The following is a 10,398-nucleotide window of genomic DNA, read 5'->3' on the forward strand; positions in this document are numbered from 1 at the left end:
AGATGTCTTTTATATGCCTGACTATATGAGCTTTAGTATTGAATGCTAGTATGTGGATCTGATAAGTGGATTGTAAGGCTTGATTAGAGTATGATGGTTAGATTTTCTGTTGCCTGGATGCTGCTTTCCTTATGCTTTGTGAGGCCCTTAGTGATGTGAATCAGCTGCTAAGTGAATATCTTAAGCCATGTGTGGCACAGGTTAAATAATCTCAGAGTGACAGATTCGACTATATTGCATAGCTCTCGTCTGAGTCGAATCGTTCTAAGGTTGACTCTTTTACTCGAAGGATTATCTTATCTTTGTTTCATGTGGCTATATTAATGAGGAAGCTATTTGACATTGGTGGGAGTCCTTAAGCAACTGAGGGTTGGGTGAGGTCGGTAACCTAGGAGAGCGTAGGAAACGCTTCAGTGGGTTTGGTAGTCCGGTTAGTGAGTTTTTGGTGCATCAGTTGGAGAGGGTGAATTATGTAACAACCCGTTATTTCAAGTCAAATATAAGTCAAACTTATTCAAATAAAAGTCTAACTACAATCAAATACAAGTGAAATCCATATCATAGTATTAATACAATAAGAACTTAACTGCCTTAAGGGCATGTTTATATAAGTTATTATGCATACCTTGATAATCATACTTATATACGTTATAAATTAAAGTCAAGGAAAGTTAAGCCAAAGTCAAATAAATAAAAATATTTGATTTAATATAAGGGAAATAACTTTATTATATATGAGTTTTTAATCTTTAGAATTTAGAAATCTATAGCACTTGGCCGAAAACATCAAATATGAATCAAATGCGAGCACCGAAATAAGCTCCACATAAATCACCACCGAGAACTCTCGCATGGTAACACCTCCTTGGACAGAAAACTGATTTCAGTTAAGACCGAAACTATGCGAAGCCATGGTCCACTTCGGACCGCAAACAGCTTGACCGCAAACCCTTTCTCAGACGAAATCTCCAACTTTTATCCCTTTGACACACTTTTCAAGATGATTTAATCTCAATTACCAAGTGACCACCTACCTTTTTACTTCATATTTAAAATGTATAATAGAACCATTCGTTCATTTTATTCACAGTGAACGAAAACAATACCAATCAATCTAAAATTCAAACGCCTTTTTCTCTCAAAATTAAAGGTTAACAACTCCAAAAGATGATCTTCTTCCAAATAGATAAAAGTTTTGGTAAGTAACATATATTATTTGGTGTAAATATAACACTTTATTAATCATTCATTTCACTAAATTTAAAAACAATATCGTGTGTATAATATTATTAGGATACTTTTGAGAAAATGTGTTTTAACCCGGTTATCATCACAACCACTTCATAACCAACCAAGAACACACACCTGAGGTGAGTTCATACCCTACATTTTCATGATTTTTCACTATTTTAGGGGGGGATACAAGTGTAACACAAGAAATTTTGTGTTAATATCTAATCGTTTTCAATGTTTTTGTCAATTGTTGCTATTATTAAAATCACACACACACACACACACATATATATATATATATATATATATAATTATGCTTTAACAGGCTTAGAATTGATAAGTTTTGCTCCATTTTGTTGTTCCTTGTTTGGTTGTGGGCTTGGGGTAGAATAATTTCTTCGACTGCCTATTTAATCATAATTATATAAATATTATTTTTATATAAGTATAAAACCATTTAAAACTTGTTAAATATATATATATATATATATATATATATATATATATATATATATATATTGAACTATTTGCTTACCATTTGGGTATAAACATTAATTTCACGGAACAACCGTATCACGAATTATACGACTTAAACTTGTTGAGTTATTAACAATACAAAGGTTTTTGTTTGAGTAAAAAAAATACATATAAACTATAATACGTATACTTTATGGAACATACATATTACTTTTCAAAGTTCATAATACAATACGGAAAACAAACATATAAAATATAATAGGTATAGACTATGGATCATATGCACTACTTTACATATTCATAATACATTATGGAAAAAAATATAAACTATAATTGGTATAGTTTATGAGATATACTTACAGTTTATCCAATACAAAATAACTTTTCATTATTCTACACGTAACTATCAATATAGCATTTGTGAGACACACTTCACGTACTTGTCTAAGTATCAACCAAGTCTTGAAATTATAACTACAGTCTCCTGAAGGGAGAGTGTGTCACCTGTGTATAGATCTATACGGGACTGACACTCCTGGACCTTAACGGTTCACTATAGTTAGGTCGGTAGGGCTGGGGTGACAAATGTAGTACCGGTTGCGACGCCTGAAGAACGTTGTGTTCAGGCCATCTTAGGACATCAAGCGTGGTTATCATAACTCACAATTTGGTATTAAGCATTACGATTAGTGTATAAATAAGTAAACAACTTCACATAGTTTTATTAAGTAATAAAACTATAATATAGTATCTTACAGTACAGTTGGTGAATCCAAGCACTTACAATTACACGGTTTTTATACAAGTACAAATACATAATACTATTCCAGTACCGAGAAAACATACTATTAATGGTTTTATATGTGTTAAAACTACATTATACTATCTCATAGTACAATAACAGTTACACGTTTTGGTCTTAGGGTATTAAGACTACAACATGATTCCAACAGAAAATATATGATTTTCTGAGAAAACATACTTACATTTCAAGGAACAAATCACATATTACAATTACAAACATGCTTCTAAACTCACCAACATAATTGTTGACACTCTTTTCAAAACTACTTTTATTCTCATGAAATCACTAGACAGGTATACACAGGTTCTAAGAAGACGGAGCTTCATATACTCATGTCTTTTAACTTTTGCTATACATTTTGGTGTCAAGTATGCATTGATTTGAACACGAATGTAAAACTATACTTTATTAATGTAACAGTTGTTGTACTTTGATTACTATTATGCAATTGTTGTGATATTGACATGAAGTCATCTACCCCCGAACGTTTCCACCCATCCAGTTAGGGGGTGTGACAGTATTGGTATCAGAGCATTGCTTATAGTGAACTAAGTATATCAAACCACAAAAGATATACAATTATAAATACAATGGAGCTGATGCGATTTGACTAGAAGTATACTTTTATAATCTAAGTATTTCCTAAGAAGTATACTAAAATGCATACATACCAGAAACAATATCACAGTGAGAACTACATAAACATATTTAGATGTTGGACACTACAGTTAAACCTAGACAGTTATGTAATTATATTTGGGATAAATATATCCTAATCAACTATATTTATTTGAGATATGACTAACATGTGTTTGGGAGTGATCGTGGTGTTGCAACAAGCCTAAAACTTACCAAATCTATATACCAGAAGAACTCTAGAACCAAACATAAAGTTAAAATACTATAGGAGTATTTTATGACATTTAGCATTGGAACAACAATATTCAAGATGGTCTTTCTCACTAGGATCAATTATGTGAAAACAAACAACATATACTGGTAGATCTATAATTACTAAGTGTATACATAAGAGTTATATATAATTAAGCTTTTATAGACTTAGAATTTGTGACTTAGCTTTACTTCCTGTTCCTAGTTTGGTTGTGGATTTAGAGTAGAACCACTTAATCGAAGGTCTATTTGGTCTTGATTATGTATAATTCGTATACACTAAGTGATTATAGGAGGACCTGCTACGGAATACATTATGCAAATTCCTTACAATATAAATGAAATTAGTGATTGTTTACTTATATTAGTATACTTCTATTATAAATCGCAAAATATAACACTACGAAAGTCAGGATATGTTACGTTTACAAGTAATATATATCATGTTCAATATCACCTAACTTGTAACTACTATAGAGGACTTATCATCATTTTCTCTATAAACTTTATAGAAAATGATGTTGCCACATAAATCAAATAGGTTTTTCAACAACAATCCACCAACTCCACCATGGCCACCACCTCCACAGTATGAGCCTGTTGTCTTCCAAGCAGCAGTAACAGCCGTTGTGGTTGCCACCATGACACAAATTATCGTCAGTGGTACTAGTGGATCTAGTGGTGGTGCCCATAACTCTCATCACGGGGAAAGTCTTGCACACCTAAACGAGTGTTCTTCTAACACTTCACGAACGCCAAACCCAAATCCTTCGATGGCACCAGAGGTGTCATTGCTCTAACACGTTGGTTCGAGAAAATCGAATCAATGTTTGAAATCTGTGCGTTTCCTGAAGCTAGCAAAGTAAAATTTTTAGCACACCTTCTTGGACAGAGCCCTCTCTTGGTGGAATGGTTATGCCAAGTTATTGTCTCTCCCATTAGCCAATGCAATGAACTGGGAAGACTTAAAACTTTTGATCCTGGCAGAATATTGTCATGGAGGTGAAATACAAAAGTTAGAGTAGGAACTCTCGGGTCTGACGATGAAGGACTCTGATATTGCTGCTTATACTACCAGATTCAATGAGCTGGCTCTTCTGTGTCCCGAGATGGTCACCTTGGAGAGTAAGAAAGTAGAAAGGTACATCTGGGGGTTAACTCCCCCGACTCAAGGAAACATTATAGCTACCAATCCACTTACTTTCGATAGTGCCAAACGTCTGGCATAGGCACTCGTAAATCATGGAGTTGGTCAAGGCTCCATGCCAGCCGTTTCTAAAAAACCCAAAGAAGGAGGCAACAAAAAGAAGTTCTGGAACAAACGAAAGGGGAAATCATTACATGAACCTTCAAAGAAACAACAAACTGTGGCGGTATGTTGGAACTTTGCCAAAGTGTAATAAGTGCAACTTCCATCATATGATATTTTGCAAGGAAATGCACTGCAGAAGCTACAACAAGAAGGGGCAAACTGCCTGTTTCAGTAAAGCGCTAGCACAACCCATCTCCCAAGTCCCCACCATGGGAGTAAGTCAAGCTTGTTATGGGTGTGGCGAAACCGGGAACTTCAAGAGAGACTTCCCGAAGACAAGGAATGTTGGTGGGGTAGGAAGAATTTTGGTAATTGATCACGAAGAAGCCATGGTAGATCCTACCGTGGTTATCAGTACGTTTCTTCTCAATAATTCTTACGCATGCATTCTTTTTTATAGTGGTGCAGCGAAAAGCTTGCAAGCCATAAATTCAAACATCTACTAAAACAAAATCTCCAATCACTAAAAGACACATTTACCATAGAGATGGAAAACGGAAAGACCGAGGGCAAAAACGACATATACATAGGATGCACACTTACTCTAAACAACTATTCCTTCAAAATTGACCTTATTACGGTCTCAATTAAAAGATTCGACATTATCATCGACATGGATTGGTTAAGACTTCAATTTTTTGATATCCTATATTATGAAAAAGCCATTCATCTTAATCTGCCAAGTAGTGAATCCCTCGTTATCTTTGGCGACAAACCCGATATGAACCTCCAAATCATTTCTTGCGTCAAGGCCAAGAAGTATCTTCCCAAAGATTATATTACCTTCTTAGCTCACGTGGTGGATAAGACACAAGAAGTGAAAAACATCAAAGATATCCCCGAAGATTGTGATTTCCCCGATGTAATCCCCGAAGATCTCCCAGGAGTTCCTCCGGAACACCAAGTCGAATTCTGAATCGACTTGATTCCCAGAGCTACCCCAGTAGCCAAATCCCCGTACCATTTAGCACCGTCAGAGATGCAGGAACTATCCATCCTAATGAACAAACTTCTAAGCAAAGGATTCATAAGACCAAGCTTCTCACCCTGGGGAGCACCGGTCCTATTCGTGAAAAAGAAGGATGGATCGTTCCGAATATGGATAGATTACCGTGAACTAAACAAGCTTACCATTAAGAACCAATACCTTCTACTCCAAATAGACACCCTCTTTGATCAACTTCATGGGGAAATTTCTTCTCCAAGATTGACTTGAGATCAGGATACCATCAACTACGAGTCCAGGAGGACGATATTCCAAAGACCGCTTTTAGAACTTGCAACGGTCACTATGAATTTGTATTGATGCCCTTTGGTGTAACGAATGCGCCCACGGTATTCATGGACCTGATGGACTATGTGTGTCGATCTTAATTAGCAAGTTCTTTATAGTTTTCATCGACAATATACTAGTCTATTCCTGAAGTAAGGAAGAACACAGCCAACACTTACAATAAGTCTTGCAAACCTTAAGGGCAGAGAAATTGTATGCAAAGTTCTTGAAGTGCGAATTTTGGATTCGAAAGGTGGACCTCGTAGGTCATGTAGTAAGCAAGGAAGGGATACATCTTGATCCCTCCAAGTTCAAAACTATCGATAACTGGGCGACCCCACGAACACTAACAGATATTCTGTAACAGCCCGAAATCCAAGTTAGCTTTATAACCCTTCTATTTTGGAGAATTGGTTAGTTAGTCCCTTCAAGTGAAAGATGTAGTGAGTGAGTACGCTCGGCGTACTGGGTGTACGCCGTGCGTACTCGCGTGCTTAATTTGTACGTGGGTCATCCGGGTACGCTGGGCGTACACAAGGTTACGCCGGGTGTAACCGGCCCAGATGCAAAACCCTAATTTTTCGCCTTGCTCTATAAAAGGAACATGTAGTCCTTTTCCCTAGCCACCATACACCCTTGAGAGAGAGCCCTTGGAGAGTTGAGATTCGTGCATTAGCTAGTGTGTGAGTTTTTGTGCTTGAAGTTGTCTTTTCAAGGTGAAGAAGGAGAAGAAGGAGCCATTGTTGGAGCTAGAAGTTGAAGAACAAGTGTAGATCCGAGTTCTACAGTGGTTGGATATCCTTCCTGAGGTAAAAAGCTCAGAGCTATCCTTGTTCTTCCTAAGTTTTGCTTGTTGGACCATTTTTAGGGTTTTTGGTTCAAAGTTGTAGACTTTATGTGTAAAGAGTCTCCATAAGCTTAAATCTTACCTTTTCTAGTGTAATATGTGTTGAGGAGTCATAAAAATTAACTCTTGGATGTGGATCTTGTGGCATGCATGAGTTATAGTCTCATTATGGAAAGAGGAAAGGTTTTTTGAGCACAAAGTGACCTTTACAGCCATGCAAAGGCTTAAAGTTTCCAACTTTATGGTTTAAGACATATTAGAGGGGTCAGATCTGAAGCTTGGATGCAAGTCTTAACCATTTAAGACCTGAATGGGCTACACAAGGAAAGTGGGCATTACGTTGGGCGTAATCCCAGTACGCGCCGCAGAAGGGGTTGCGTACCCCGTTTCTGGAATGCAAGAGTACGCCCCGCATACAGGAGCTGGTACGCCCCGCGTACTGCTTGCTGTTGACTTTGTTGACTTTTAGGGTTTTAGTCAACATGTGTTCTATTGGGTTAGGGAGGGGTAAAATGGTCTTTTACCCTTCTGACGAATTTTAAAAGGAATATAGTATAGCCTTGCGAGCCGTTAATGATTTAGAATTATTATTTGATGTGATTAGGCGAGGCTAGGTCAAGGTTATGAGATTCAGAAATATCAAGAACATGAGACTTAGACATCATACGAGGTGAGTCTTCTCACTATACTGTACCTGGAAGGGTACATATGTGTGACCGGAAGGTCTGGTATGCTATACGATATATGCATTGTATGTTAAGTTGCCTGTTTTGTATGTGTTATGTATGCTATGCTTGATATGGGCCGGAAGGCATTATGATGTAGACCGGAATGTTAGGGAGTTATGGACCGGAAGGTTGACATGGGTAGGACAGGAAGGTTTACCGGGTTGGGATGGAAGTCCCCTAAGATACATGGACTGGAAGGTCATGGCCTGGAAGGGCATATGTGTGTAAGTGGTATATTTGGGGAACTCACTAAGCATTTATACTGACAGTTGTTGTGTTATGTGTTTCGGATACTAGCGAGGACCGTAGGAAGGCGCCGGCATGACTCGTACACACACACGCAGGCGGATTTTGATATAATTGATCTTGGGATTTGATACATTTTGTACTATGATTATGATACATTGGATTTTTATGGTTTGGTTTGGAACAATTTATGAATTTGAGAAATGAAAAATTGTTTTGAAAAATTACGTTGTTACAAGTTGGTATCAAAGCCTTGGTATGAGGGACTCGGATGCACCTTTGGGCGTATCTGAACTCAAACTGAGGATTTGAGAATCCCCAGAATACCCTTAGATTATGTGTTATGTGATGCTATGTTATGTTATGCATGCTAGAGTAGACTTGGTATTCATATTAGGACTAGAGTGGCCTGATTTGTGATGCCTTAGCATAGGAGAATCCTGCTGCTATGAGATGCCTTGAGAGCGAGTAGGTAGCCAATGCATAGCGAGAGTAGAGTACTCGTGATCCGGGATCTAAGGAGGAGGACTTGGGGTGAATGTTGATACGGTGTGGTCAGTAGTATAAGGCTCGTACTACTGAAGACACTGGATCAGTGAGCAGCCCAGGTTAGTATCCTTTGGGTATTGGACGACGAGTAGGGTTGCGATATCGAGTGCGAGTATACTCGATCGAGTCTCTGATTTTTATGTCGTATTTCTAAGGTATCATGGTTAGGACACAATACACACCCTAGAGCAGTGGGGTCAATGACGAGGAGATCCATCGATTGATTCGTGAGGAGGTGGCTGCTGCCATCCGGGATATCAAGACCACACTGCTTGAGACCTTTGATGAGTGGTATGCAGCAGTGACTGAGGCTGCAGCTTCTACAGCTACAGTAACTATTGCGTTTGCCAGACCTCAGCGAGGTGACTCGTTGTTTCGAGAGTTCAGCAACACGAAGCCACCAGAGTTCGATGGGTCACAAGACCTGATAGCGGCGATGAGGTGGATCTCTGACATCGAGGGATGTTTCTATATGTGTTCTTGTCCGGAACACTTGAGGGTTCGGTTCGCTTTGAACCAGCTTCTCTTGGGAGCGAAGGATTGGTGGAAGTTCGTGACGGCAAGCTTCGCTCTGGCTGATAATTCTGAGGTGACCTTGGAGAGGTTCACCTCCATGTTCAGGGATGAGTATGTTCCCCCGGTGGAGAGGGAACGGTTGGTTCAGGAGTTATTGACCCTCAAGCAGGTTAATGATTCGGTTACTGTGGTCAACCAGAAGTTTCATGAGAGGGCGATGTTTTGCCCTGAGAAGGTGTCTACTGAGCAGGCACGGATGAGCCGGTATTTGGGCATTTTGAGGAGGGGTATTCGAGAGTTCGTGTCGAAATCGACATATCGTACCTTTGTTGAGCTTCAGGAAAATTCCTGGAAGTGGGAGATCGAGTTAGAGACTCAGGCCAGGGAGGAGGCCGAGTCCCAGAGGATGGATCGGCGGCCGGCTCAGTCTCAGTCGGAAGCCAAGCGAGCCAAGCCCGCTGATTCGAGGACTAGAGGTCAGAAGGGCCGCACTTGCGGGAAGTGCGACAAACGTCATGAGGGAGCTTGTCGATTGGGTGCTTGCTACATACGTGGCAAGGAGGGCATATCGCCAAGGATTGCCCTAAGGGATTTATGGTTTGCTTTCATTGCATCCAGACTAGCCATCGGAAGGCCGAGTGTCCGCAGTTGCATCAGCGGACAGCGTAAGGATCTGCACCTGCTGCTAGGGTTACTGAGGTTCGATCGGTGAAGGCTGAGGCTCCGAATGCACGTGGGAGAGCTTTCCAGTTGACAGCGGAGGAGGTCGGCACAGCACCCGACGTTGTGGCCAATATGTATTCTTCTCTCTACTTATTTAAGTCTAAGATATTATACTTAGATTATGTTATGCGTAGGTACCTTTCTTGTGAATTATGTGTCGGCTTTAGTGTTATTTGTCTCGGGAGCAAGTCGGTCTTTTGTATCGTTAGCCTTTAGTCATCATATCAGTATTTGTCGAGAGGCCATGAGTCGACCTCTGCGAGTTTCTATAGGTAACAAGCGAGCAGTGTATGCCACGGATGTGATTAGAGGATGTATCCTTGAGATCTTCGGTGTGGAGTTCCCCATAGATCTGGTCCCGATTGCGATGGGAGACGTGTGTGTCATAGTGGGCAATGATTGGTTGAGCCGATTTGGAGTTGTTATAGATTGCGAGCGTCAGTTGGTGACAATACGAGAACTGAGTGGGGGAGTACTTACGGTGTACGGTGAGGGTACCTGTCCTGAGTCAGCATTTTGTTCGGCTGCTAGGGCAAGGCAGAGTTTATAGCAGGGTTGTGTGGGATTTTTGGCTTATGTGATGGACACACGAGTGGCCGATGGGAGGCCAAATTTGATTGATGAGGTCCGAATTGTGCGGGAGTTCCATGGCGTTTTCCCTGAGGATTTGCCAGGTGTGCCTCCCGAGAGGCAGGTGGAGTTTCGTATCGACTTGGTGCTTGGGGCGGCACCTGTTTCCAAGGAACCGTATCGCCTTGCACCATCCGAGATGTAGGAGTTATCCTCGCAGCTTCAGGA

Source organism: Lactuca serriola, chromosome 3 (assembly GCF_051521515.1).
Source record: "Lactuca serriola cultivar US96UC23 chromosome 3, Lser_US96UC23_V15, whole genome shotgun sequence".
Taxonomy (NCBI): domain Eukaryota; kingdom Viridiplantae; phylum Streptophyta; class Magnoliopsida; order Asterales; family Asteraceae; genus Lactuca; species Lactuca serriola.